This window comes from Crocuta crocuta, unplaced genomic scaffold (assembly GCF_008692635.1).
Source record: "Crocuta crocuta isolate KB4526 unplaced genomic scaffold, BGI_CrCroc_1.0 scaffold93, whole genome shotgun sequence".
In the NCBI taxonomy this organism is placed as follows: domain Eukaryota; kingdom Metazoa; phylum Chordata; class Mammalia; order Carnivora; family Hyaenidae; genus Crocuta; species Crocuta crocuta.
Window position 1 is genome coordinate 7,824,990 of NW_027529641.1, and position 12,858 is coordinate 7,837,847.

Below are 12,858 nucleotides of genomic sequence, written 5' to 3' on the forward strand. Positions count from 1 at the left end.
CACCCCCATTTTTGTTTTTTTAAGCATCAATAGGTTTGATCAGCAAATGTCATCCATGTAGGCAAGACTGTCAAATCAAAAGCCAAACAAATTATGCCTTTGATTCTAATCATCATTATTATAACTTAATAAACTATAAATTGTCATGACTTGTAATCTCCATCCACTACCAGAATTTGTAAAATATATGACCATTCTAACTTATGACTCTGAGATCAAGAGTCAGATGCTCAACCAACTGAGACAGCCAGGCACCATAAATAGTGATTCCAAAAACAAAACAAAACAAAAAAACAACACCATGTGCACATCAGTAGGTTCTCCAAACCTCCCAACATTTTATCTAAATGTTCAAGTATTTCATCATATGTGTGTGAACAAATCCTGATGCAACAATACTCACTCTAATCTTTCTTGTTACCTCTTTAGCAAGAATATGTAAAAATCCAACTAATCTTCCTTTACCAGTGCTGTGCACAGACTGGCTGGAGTTGCCTTTTAAACCGATAATATGTCCTGTATTAACAAGAAGCTCTCTTAATTGTTGAATCATAGTCTTCATGGCAGCTTTACAAGTCAGCATGAGACCCAAGAGATTAGTATGAACTGAGATGTCATATCTTCAGGTTTTGTTATTACTAAAAGGCTACCCCTGTTCATTCTAGCTGCATTTACCAAGAAATAAATTTGATCTAAGTTTTTCTCCATCTCTTCAAATGTATTTTGACCCTCATGTTCTTTGGCAGCATTATAGCTAAATACCAAAAGATTTCCATCAAGGTCACCAGGGCCAGTGGCTTTGGCCACTTACAGATTCCTGGGTATGATGGCCAATCAGTACCCTTTCTGGGCCATTAATTGGGCCACTGCTTTGCCAATGCCCCAGGAACCTCCCAATACAGTGCACACTGTCCATCTTGGACCTCAAAATCACAGACTCAAAGGAAAGAAGTCTAGGAGTGGCAGCTCCTTTCCAGATTTCCTCGGCTCTAAGAAAGCCAAGCCACCACAAAAAGTTACCACTGTACACCTCCTCCTCCTGCTGCCCCAATATAAAGATTTTGATAGTTCCATTTTACCTCTACTTTTTCTGGAAACTGCAGTGAGTAGGAGTAATAAGATTTTCGATTAAAAGAGAACACCTTACCAAGTTCCTTTATGACTGTCCCAGTACCTAGGGAGTAGGGATGGTATCCTCCAGGTGGGAAAATTGTTGTCTAACAATTTGTGTAGTTATTTCAGTGCTTGCAAAGGCTCTTCTGCTTGAGAAGTCTTCAGCATCCAGAGAATTTATAAGCGATTCCAAATATGAATTCATAATCTTGTGACTTGGGTAACTGGATAAAGCACATCTTTGTGTGCTTGAAAGTCCTCTGGAATATGGCTCAGAGGCATATGTATCCCACCCTTACAGTTTTCTTTTTCCCTGGGTTATGATGGTACAGATGAGGCATAAGCCCTACACATCTCTAGCTACCAATGAGAAATTTCCCCACAAACTCTTACTCATGGTGGAAGCAGTATTTTTACATTTTGGTCAAACTTTTTTGGGTGCAACCAAATGGCCATCTTAGCTGCATTAGGAACCATTGAAATTGACAGAACAACTTGATTTTAGCAAATGTTTCCTTTTTTTTCTGAAACTGACACTGGATATACTATGAAACAGATTTTATGCATAAATATATTCATTTTCTTAACATTTGTCTCATTATAAATGAGTCCTCTCAGCAAGGACAAAAGTGCCACTTATTTTGTTGAATGATCTGGCAGTGCATTCCCTTCACATTCTTTAAAAAAAAAAAGTTTGTTCATTTATTTATTTTGAGAGAGAGAGAGAACAAGCATGAGCCAGGGAGGAGCAGAGAGGGGGAGAGAGAGAGAGAATCCCAAGCAGGCTCCATGCTATCAGCTCAGAGCCTGACTTGGGGCTCAATCTCACAAACCGTGAGATCACGACCTGAGCAGAAATCAAGGGTTGGACGCTTAATGGACTGAGCCACCCAGGTACCCTATCCTTTCCCCTTCTTTATAATTGCTCCTACTATGTGCCTTAATGGTTATTAGTTCCACCACTTGGGCTGACCCAGCTTTGGTCAATTTTATACAAACTCTTACACAGTTTTATGTAGTCTCTATCTAACCTCAATGGTATTGACCTCGATCATTTAAAAAGAACATTTGTTCTGGGTGCCTGGTTGGCTCAGTCAGTTAAGTGTCCAACTTTAGCTGAGGTCATGGTCTTGTGGTTCATGGGTTTGAGCCCTGCATTGGGCTCTGTGCTGACAGCACAGAGCCTGGAGTCTGCTTCGGATTCTGTGTCTCCCTCTCTCTCTGCCCCTCCCCCACTTACTCTCTGTCTCTCTCTGTCTCTCAAAAATAAATAAATTGTTCAAAAAAAATTTTTTAAAGGAATATTTGTTCCCTGTTCCCTAGGGAAACATCAACTCAATCTTCCTCTTGGACTCTCAATTTTACAGTTGCTATTATATAGACATGAGGCTCTCCTTCATCAAGTAGTGGAAGCAACATTGCAGGATTAAGATTATAACAGTGACAAATGGTCACACAAGAGACCAACAATAGTGGTCAGTCATAGTTAATTGGTTGACTGAGCAATGCTGGATATTGCCTGCTAGTAATCAGGATTGAACAGCACGTAGAACCTATGGAGTTAGTAGTGTGGCAAGGATAATATCCACAGAAGCATCTACCAGTTTTGCAACCACGGGCATGGCACATAACAAGAAGGAAGACACTAACCGTTGAGTCTAAAGAAATACGTAAATAGGAGGCAGTGCTTCCCACATTGTTGAGCCAAAGCCTCTATAATTGACACCTTCCTGCCACCCTTTTTCCACTTCAGCACAAGGAAATGTACAGAAAAGACATTTCGTTCTGTTTGTTTGTTTGTTTTTGCTTTTGTTTTTATTCCAGTAGACCTGGGATTGGGGTCTCCTGTAACTTAGATTTCAAAGTGACAAAGTCAGTTCTAGATTCTCAAGTCAATTCTGGTCACCTGTTTTTGGTTAAGTTCTTGAAGGAGTCAAGTTAGGTTGGGAAAGTTGGGGACCCACTGCCTATAATATCTCTTAAGTTTTGCAAATCTTATCAATTCCTATCAAGTTGGGTTTAGATATTGCTGGATCCATCTAATCTAATTTTGGGATAGAGTGCTCTCTACGGTGGAGAAGTCACCTCCTAACTAATGTACTACCTTTTGGCAAAATTATAACTTTTCTTTTACCATATTCAGCCACCTGCTCTTTTAAGAGGCAGATTGAATCCTTGTTTTCCAGGAGAGGTAAGTACGAGGTAATATCTTCAATATTAAATGAAATCTTAACCTTTTAGGAGTGTTACCTTTTTACAATCATTACCCTAAAGGCTGAAAAAAACAAAAGGTGCCTGTGTGAATCCCTGAGGCATTACTGCCCAAATATATTGTTAGTCTGTTCCAAATAAAGGAAAACCTATCAACTGTCTTTATTTACAGTAACACTAATGAAGGTAAGCCAGGCCACCACCATGAACTATTTTCCTGTTAATTGGAACTGGAGAGAGAAGAACATTAGCGTTAGGCACTCTGGAAACCTAGGAAGAACTCAGTGAATGGCTCTTAAGTCTTGCACAAATTGATATCCCTTTCCACTAGGTTTGTAAGAAGGCCATGCTTAGACTTGTACAAGGAATTTTGTTGTTGTTGTTGTTATTCTGAGGATCTATGACTAGTTTATTCCTTGAATACCTTCTGATTTCATAGGATATTAGACTGGCTTAGGTAATGACTGAGAAGGATCCACCGGTATCTCTATAGGTTCTGCTCCCATCATTTTCCTTCCATCAATAGAGCATTTGCTCACAAATTGCAATGTACCAGTTGGAATAAGGGCTCTAAAGTTCCAAAAGTCATTGTCTAGGTCAGTTTAAGAAAGTTAAGTGTAGAAATAGCATGCTGTGAAATTGTGTTTCTAGTGACTCTTTATTTTCTGAGAATAATCTTTCCAGTGAGCACTTAATCTGACAGCTGCATTTATAGAAAAGGCTTCTGCCAGGTAGTTGAAAGGCATGGAAGCACAAAGGAGTAATCAGTGTTGGTCTTCTGTTGGTCTTAATATGGTAGCCAAAGGCTCAATATGTGTTGAAAAGGAAGTGGGTTTGGAATACCTACTGTAACACATCAATTTATCTGGCTGATTGTTGTAACGCAGTGGGGGTCAGGATAGAAAGGGCAGCACTCATGTCAACTAGGAATCGGCCTTTTTGTCTCTTTATGTTTACAGATGTGGTAGGCAGGGTCCTAATAATTTCCCCATGCTCCAGAAGTCCTAGTGCTGGTGATAGAATCAAACATTAATACAGGTGCTGCCAAGAAGGGATTTCGTAGTTGTAATTAAAGTTCCAAGTCAGGTGACATTAAGATTATCTGTGTGCACCTAATCTAATCACAAGTCCTTAAATGCAGAGGACTTTTTCCAGCTGATGGCAGAGGAAGAAGGTAAAAAAAGTCAGAGAAATTCCAAGAATGAGGAGGAATGCAGGTGCCATGATTGGTACAAAGATGGAGAGGCCACATGTGAAGGAATGAGGCAACGTCTGGTCTCTGGCCCCTGACTGACAACCAGAAAGGGAACCAGGACGTCAGAACTGCACAGAACTAAATTCTACCAGCTTCCCAAATAAGCTTTGACGTGGATTCTTCCACTGAGCCCTCATATAAAAATCCAGACAGACCATCACCTTGGTTTCAGCCTTGTGAGACCCTGAGCAGAGAGCCCAGCTGAGACAAAATGCATTCTGACCTGCAGAGCTGAGGAATAATAAATGGGTATTGTTTTAAGCTGCTAAGTTTGTGGTAATTTGTTAGGTGTCAACAGGAAATGAATACAATAATTTCTCTTTTTCTGAAAGAGGAAAGAGGAAGCATAGCTGAGCACTTTTACAGCCTTTGGAATTAAGTCCCCGGAGCTCTTTGGTTTCAACTAGCATTTTGCTTTCAAGACAAGCCTAGTATGGAAGCAGAAACCTGATATTTTGCCCCACCTCCACAATGACATGTAATGGTTAGGAAGAACCCCACATAATTCATTCCGAGATAAACCAAAAAAAGCAAGGTCTTCACTTCTTATTCTAGTCCCCCCCCAATAAATAAAATATCAAGCATATTGTGATGTTTATGAATATAACAAGCAATGAGGAACATGTGAGCAAATTACTGGTTTCTCACCAAGAACAGACTATTGTATATGTGGCAGCCTTGGCGATATTGCAAGAGTTTTGTAAGTGTGGGGGGGATTTGCTTTTGTTGTTATTCTTTTAAACATTTGTGCTTTAGGTTTAATGAGTAAATGCTTCTGAAATCTGACTCCCTTGCTCTTTGTCTATAAACTTGGCCTTTTCTTTCCCCAATATTTTTTTTTTTTGCCTCTGAATCTTCTTTTGATACTGGATACAGTTTTTTTCAAAGTCCCTGCTGTTGACAGTATCTCCATCTATTTTTTCCACCATTTTATACTTTATTCTGGATTAACTGAGAACCAGAATTCTCACATGTATTATTTTTTATTTATTTATGTATTTTTTTTTTATGTTTTATTTATTTCTAGGAGAGAGAGAGACAGCGTGAGCAGGGGAGGGTCAGAGAGAGAGGGAGTCACAGACCGAAAGAGGCTCCAGGCTCTGAGCTGGCAGTCAGCACAGAGCCCGACGCGGGGCTCGAACCCACAACCGCGAGATCATGACCTAAGCGAAAGTCGGACGCTTAACCGACTAAGCCACCCAGGCGCCCCTCTCACATGTATTATTGTCCCTTGGGTTCGGGTTTGGTGTGAGCTCCCTAAATTGGAGGGCTACAGATTTCTTTCCTTTTCTATATTCTTCATCTCTAAGTGTTCTCTGATAACGTCCTGCTCTATTTGGCAGTTCCTCTAAGTTTGCAATCCACCCAATTTCTTCCTATTGATGTAGCAACTTGGGGACTCAATACTATCATGACTTGTTCAGATAATGCCCTATCTGGTTTGCTTCCTTCTCTGTATCTGACTCTTTGTAAGTAGTATCAAAATATAATTTATCCAACAGACAATTTATCCATTTAAAGGACATGATTAAATGTGTTAGTATATTCACGGAGTTGTGCGTCTATCACCACAATCCATTTTAGAATGTTTTCATTGTCTCAAAAAGAAACTGCACCCCTTAGCCATTATCCCTCCCCCAGCCCTTAGCAACCACTAACCTACTTTCTATCTATAAAGGTTTCCCAATTCTGGACATTTCATATAAATAAAATCATACAATGTGTAGTCCTTTGTGACTGGCTTCTTTCGGTTAGCATAATGTTGTCAAGGTTCATCCATATTGTAGCATGTGTCAGTACTTGATTTATTCTATTTGCTCTAAAATTGCATTGTACAAATATACCACATTACATTTATCCACTCAACAATTGGTAGACATTTGAGTTGTTTCCACTTTTTGGCTATTATGAATAATGCTGCTATGAACATCAGTGTACAAGTATTTGTGTAGATATATGTGTTTATTTCTCTTGGGTATATATGTAGGAGTGGCATTACTGGGTCATATGGTAACCATTTAAGGAACTGCCAGACTATTCTCCAAAGTGGCTGCACTATTCTACATTCTTACCAGTAGTTATGAAATTGGGAATTGAGAATCCTACAACTCTGTTCTTTTTTCAATATTTTTTGGGCTATTTTGGGTCTCTTGAATTTCTTTAGGAATTTCAGAATCAGCTTGTTAGTTTCTGAAAATAAGTCAGCTGAGATTTTGATAGGGATTGCATTATTTCTACAGATCAGTATGGGGAATATTGCCAAATTAACAATATGAAATCCTTTAATCTTTGAACATGGGAAGTCTTTCCATTTTTTTAGGTCTTTAATTTCTTTCTTTCTTTTAAAAAATGTTTATTTATTTTTGGGGTGCCTAGGTGACTCAGTCAGTTCAGTGTCTGACTTTGGCTCAGGTCATGATCCCACAGTTCGTGGGTCTCAGCCCCCTGTTTGGCTTTGTGCTAACGACTTAGAGCTTGGAGCCTGCTTAAGATTCTGCGTCTTCTCTCTCTCTCTGCCCTTCCCCCACTCACGCTTTGTCTTTCTTTTAAAGATACACATTAAAAACATAAATGTTTATTTATTTTTGAGAGAGAGCATGAGAGAGCACGCAAGTGGAGGAGGGGCAGACAGTGAAGTAGACAGAGTATCTAAAGCAGGCTCTGTGCTGACAGCAGAGAGCCTGATGCGAGGCTTGAACACAGGAACTGTGAGATTATGATCTGAGCTAAAGTGTAATGGTTAACTCACTGAGCCACCCAGGTGCCCCTTCTTTAATTTCTTCCAACAATGTTTTGTGGTTACCAGAGTACAAGTTATGCACTATTTGGTTAAATGTATTCTTAAGTATTTGCATTAATTTTGATGCTCTTATAGATAGAATTATTTTCCTAATTTTATTTTTGGATCATTCATTGATGGTATATAGAAGTACAATTGATTTTTGCATATTGATCCTGTATCTTGAAACTTTGCTGAACTCATTTATTGGTTCTAATATTAAATTTTTTCATGAACTCCTTTAGATATACAAGATCATACCATCTGCAGATAGTGACAGTTTCCTTTCTTTCTTTTAATCTTGATGTCTTTTATTTCATTTTCTTGACTAGTTGAACTTCCAGTACAAGATTGAATAGACGTGGAAAGCACAAACATCTTATCTTATTCCTGATCATAGGGAAAAAGCATTCAGTCTTTTACCACTTAGTATGATATTAGCTATGAGATTTTCATAGATGCCTTCTATCAGGTTTAGGAAGTTCTCTTCTATTCTTAGTTCCTAGAGCATTCTCTTTTTTTAAATCTTGAAATAGTATTGAATTTTGCTGAATGATCTTTTCACATCAACTTATAATTATCATGTTTTATCCTTTATTCTTTGATGTAGTGTATTACAGTAATTGTTAGATATTTTTAAAAATGTTTATTTATTTATTTTTGAGAGAGAAAGAGACAGAGAGGATGGGGAAAGGGAAGACAGGGAGAAAGGCAAAAAATCAAAAGTAGGCTCTGTGCTGTCAGTGCAGAGCCTGATGTGGGGCTTGAACTCACCAACCCTGAGATCATGACCTGAGTGGGAGTCAGATGCTTAACTGACTGAGCCACCCAGGTGCTCCAATAATTGTTGGATATTAAGCCAATATTGAATTCCTGGGATAAATCCTCTTTGGTCATGGTGGATAATCCTTTCTATACATTGCTTGATTCCATTTATTAGTAATTTGTTCAGGATTTTTGCATGTGTACTCATAAAAGATATTGGTTTCTAGGTTTTTTTTTTCCTTGTAATATCTTTGGCTAATACTGACCTCATAGAATGAGTTGGGAAGTGTATTCTCCTCTTCTATTTTTTGGAAGTTATATGAAAGATCAGACTCCATTAAATGGTGGAATTCACTAGTGAAGTCATCTGATCTTAGTCTCTGTGGGAAGTATTTTTTTTCCTCAGTGACTAATTCAATCTCTTTTCTTTATATACATATATTTGGATTATATATATATAAATATATATGTTATATATATATATATGAGAAAAAGAGTTTTGGTAGTCTGGGTCTTTCTGGGAATTTTTCCACTTCCTCTAAGTTATCTAAGTTGTTGGCACACAAGTTTTTCATAATATTTTCTTATAACTATATTTTATTTCTGTATAGTGGTAGTAATGTCTTCTCTTTCATTTCTGATTTCAGTAATTCTATTCTCTTTTTTTCTGGAGCAATCTAGCTAAATGTTGGTCTATTTTGTTGATCTTTTGAATGAACTGACTTTTGGTTGTATTGATTTTCTCTGTAGCTTTTCTGTTCTCTATTTTATCAAATTCTTCTCCAATTCTTATTCTTTTCTTCCTTCTGCTTGCTTTGGTTTACATTGCTCTTCTTTCCCAGTGTCACCAGATGGGAAGTTAGGATATTGATCTGAGATTTTTTTCTTTTCTAACGTAAGTGTTTACAATTTTAAAGTTTCCTATAAGCACTGATATAGTTGTATCTTATAAGTATATGCCTGACTTTTCTTAAGTTTATGCAGCCTGAATTTTATTGTTTTATTGTAGTAAAATATACATTTATCTTTTTAAAAATTTATTTATTTAAATTCAATTAGTTAAAATACAGTATGGTATTGGTTTTAGAAGTAGAAGCCAGTGATTCATCATTTCCATATAACACCTAGTGCTCATCCCAACAAGTGCCTTCCTTAATGCCCATCACCCATTTAGCCTATACCCCCTCCTTCAGCAACCCTGTTTGTTCTCTGTATTTAAAAGTCTTTTTGCCTCCCTCTCAGTTTTTATCTTATTTTTTCCTTCCTTTCCCCTATGTTCATCTGTTGTGTTTCTTAAATTCCACATACAAGTGAAATCATATGATATCTGTCTTTCTCTGCCTAACTTATTTCGCTTAGCATAATATACTCTACTTCTAAACATGTTGCTGAAAATGGCAAGATTTCATTCTTTTTCTTTAAAGTTTATTTATTTTGAGAGAAATAGAGAATGATTGGGGGAGGAGCAGATAAAGATAGGGATAGAGGATCCAAAGCAGGCTCTGTGTTGACAGAAGACAGCTTAATGCAGGGCTCGAACTCATGAGCTGTGAGATCATAACCTGAGCTGAAGTTAATCACTCAACTGACTGCGGATCCCCAAGATTTCATTCTTTTTGATTGCTGAGTAATATTCCATTGTGTGTGTGTGTGTGTATCAATTCATCAGTTGATGGACATTTGGGCCCTTTCCATAATTTGGTTATTGTTGATAGTGCTGCTATAAACATTGGGGTGCGTGTGACACTTCAAATCAGTATTTTTGTATCCTTTGGATAAATACCTAGTAGTGCTGTTGCTGGGTCATAGGATAGTTCTATTTTTAATTTTTTGAGGAATCTCCATACTGTTTTCCAGAGTGGCTGCACCAGTCGCATTCCCACCAACAAGGACAAGGTTGGGAAAGAGTTCCCCTTTCTCTATATCCTCACCTACATCTGTTGTTTCCTGATTTGTTCATTTTAGCTACTCTGACAGGTGTGAGGTGGTATCTCAGTGTGGTTTTGATTTGTATTTCCTTGATGATGAGTGATGTTGAGCATCTTTTCATGTGTCTATTAGCCATCTGGATGTCTTCTTTAGAAAGATGTCTATTCATGTCTTCTGCCCATTCTTTTTGGATTATTTGTTTTCTGGGTGTTGAGTTTGGTAAGTTCTTTACAGATTTTGGATACTAATCCTTTATCAGATATGTCATTTGCAAATCCTCTCCCATTCTGTAGGTTGTCTTTTAGTTCATCATTCTTTTTGATGGCTGAGTAATATTCCATTGTATATCTATATATCACTTCTTCTTTATCCATTCATCAGTTGATGGACATTTAGGCTCTCTCCATAGTTTGGCTGTTGCATGGCTCTGGGGACCCACTGGGTTCAGCTGGGTTCTGATGTGCTCCAAGGGTCTCTTATTTTCTTTTTTCCTTCCTTTCCATTCCTTTCCATTCTTTTCCTTTTTTACATATATAGAGAGGGAGCATGAGTAGGGGAGAGGGGCAGTGGGTGAGGGAGGGAGAATCCTAAGCAGGCTTGAGATTTACAGAGCCCCACTTGCAGGGGGATCAGGACCTGAGGTGAAATCAGGAGTCATACGCTGAATGAACTGAGCCACCCCAGGCACCCCTAGGGTCTCTTATCTTGTGACCAGAGGTGAATGAGACATGTGCTTCTCATGGTGAATGGCCAGAGCCCATGCACTGAGCCAAACTGTACAAGCTCATGCAAAGCCTTTGCATTTGCTCATAATCCAAATGACCACAGATGACAAGATTGCTTTTACATCTGTTAAGAACTATAGTTTTGGTGAAAGATGTGGCAGCAGGGTTTGAATGTGTAGTGATGTGCAGCAAAGGGTCGCTTTAACCCAAAGCAGTTTTTGATCCTTTCTCTCCTTGAAGTAGGGACCAGCTCCACTTCTTCCATGCCTGCATCTCTGGCCTCCTACATAGTAGGTCTGGCTCACCATGGGAAGTAGATATTGGGTGTCAAATAGATATATGTTCTGGAGGCATTTTACTTACCAAATATCCTTACCTCATCAGAATGCAGAAGGGACCTGGCCCTAGAGCTCCTGATATTGATGACACCAGCCAATATTTTAGACAAATCTTTTCCTTGCATCAGCAATGGCAGCTTCATCTGACTTTATAGGGAATGAGTGGGGTTTCAATTAATGCCCATAAATCACACTGCCTGGAGCAGACTTCTCTTTTTTGATTCCTCAATACATTGTGGACTCATCAAAAGGGCTCAGCTAAGACCTGGCAAGACAGTCTCATGTGACCAGACTCAAAAGGGGGCAGCTCAGTGTGACCCTGATCACACAGTGAGAGGCCTTTCCCCTACAGTGCTGGGCTGTGTGGACCCCACCAGGTTGTGCTTTTGGCTTCACCTCCCGGGTTGCTTCAGGTCTTGTTACTCCCCAGTGGCGGGAGGCTGTGTGGACACGGTACAGCCCTGCGGCACTTCCAAGCTCCTCCATGTTATCCGTGTTCCCATTTCATGCACATCCCTCCCTACAGCCTCCACAGCACAGGACTCCTAAACATATTTAGAAGAGCCTGGGTGTGTGTGGCTCACAGACCCCTAAGTACATCTCCAAACAAGGGGAGGGCATTGGCTGAAAAATGTGGCCAGAGCTGGCTGTGAGTTTTAGGTTTAGGCCCCAGCAGCACTAGGCAGAAATCCTGGCCTACTCTGGGAGAAATAAAATGGAGCCTGGCCTTGTCCAGGCAGACACAACAGCCAGCACTGAGTTGTGGCAGTTCTTAGGCTTTAGCCTTTCAGGCAGCTCCCACCTGTCTGGCAAAGTGGCCAAGCTTCCTCTATGCTGGATCCGGGGGCCTCTCCCTCCGCTATGATAAGCATCTATATCTGTTGCACATGAAGGGGCATTCTGGAGACCACATCCTTGGAGCATTGCTACTCACAGCACTAGAGATTGCTGGGTGTGGCCAGCCTGGAGTGACCAGGGGCAAGAAGTACCATCCATGCAACTTGGAAGGCCCAACTTAGACCCTGAGCACTGAGCCCGCCATGGAACTCTCACCCCATTTAACAACATGGCTGCCTTCTGAAATTTCTGCCTGAAGAATTTTGCATAAGCTTATCGAGGTTGTAGTTTTCCTTCCCTACCTTTCTATCTTTGTGTCCTGCTTTTCTGGTTTGCTTGGGTGCTTTTAAAAACACTAATGACCCCCCCCCAACTCTACCCCATCATACCAAATTAAAATATTCCCACCTTTAACATTAAATGCAATTTTTGTCTCACTATATATTAGTTAAATTACAATTGACTGTTTAACATTAAAAATACATCTTATAGATATTTAACTAAAATTAATGTTGATCTTGTTGCTTTCTTTCAGAGGTTGGAATCAATACTCTCCCCTCCTACACCCCCCTCAGGCTGCAGGCTCTTGGAAAGCTGGTACTTGTGCTTAGTCAGCCTTCTGGGCCCTCCAGTGGGACTTGCAATGTGCTGTCATCCAGCCCTGGAGAAGGGCTGACAGTTGGTGGTTCCAGCCTCTGCACTGTCACAGAAACCTGGGGTACCCTGAAGGCAGATTTCCAGAGAACTTACTCCCACGGGAATTTGCAGTTGTAATATTCCTCCAACTGCAAGTTTACTTATTCAGCAATCAGAATTCATTCACATTGTGTGCGATCCTAATGCCGATGTCTGTTTTATTCCTTACACTGTCCCTGAATCGGGAGCTCAGAGTCAAGCAGGACAGGT

General features: G+C 39.7%; 1 pseudogene; it reads right to left on the minus strand.

Moving 5' to 3' along the window:
• Window positions 1-343: 343 nt before the first annotated feature.
• Window positions 344-11,601, minus strand: LOC144230209 (3-oxoacyl-[acyl-carrier-protein] reductase pseudogene; annotated as a pseudogene).
• Window positions 11,602-12,858: the final 1,257 nt, after the last annotated feature.